The 522-nt window shown below is 42.9% G+C and overlaps 1 non-coding gene across 1 annotated transcript; it reads left to right on the forward strand.

Moving 5' to 3' along the window:
• Positions 1-202: 202 nt before the first annotated feature.
• Positions 203-314, forward strand: LOC115893379. Its single transcript, XR_004053391.1, has one exon. It is a non-coding gene; the product is annotated as a small nucleolar RNA SNORA77 (small nucleolar RNA).
• Positions 315-522: the final 208 nt, after the last annotated feature.

Consider the following 522-nt stretch of genomic DNA (forward strand, 5'->3'; position numbering starts at 1 on the left):
ACATGGGAAGCGTCTTAATTTTACTATCCTTTCATTTTTCGTTTGAAAATTTGAAAACATCCATTATAAAATGTAAAGAAAAAGGTAAAAATATTCAAGCAAATTAACTTTATCAGAATATATGCCTTTGTGATCTCTGCAAGTTATCACTGAAAGTAGCTAGTCTCTTGGGAATTTACACGTTAAAATATTTATTTTTTTTGCAGACTCACTCAGCATCCAGCGGGTGCTTTTTCTGTCTGCCAGTGAGCATTCCAGAGGGCTGTGACCATTTTGGCCTCTCTAGGGTGATGTAGCTGCCTGGGGACACAGAGGGGGAAACATTCCTGAAGAAAAAGAAAAATCCAAGCAAAAAAGGGAAACAAGGCCAGGCGCGGTGGCTCACGCCTGTAATCCCAGCACTTTGGAAGGCCGAGGTGGGTGGATCACAAGGTCAGGAGATCGAGACCATCCTGGCTAACACAGTGAAACCCTGTCTCTACTAAAAATACAAAAACAATCGGGCGTGGTGGCGGGCGCCTA

This window comes from Rhinopithecus roxellana, chromosome 14 (assembly GCF_007565055.1).
Source record: "Rhinopithecus roxellana isolate Shanxi Qingling chromosome 14, ASM756505v1, whole genome shotgun sequence".
Taxonomy (NCBI): Eukaryota; Metazoa; Chordata; class Mammalia; order Primates; family Cercopithecidae; genus Rhinopithecus; species Rhinopithecus roxellana.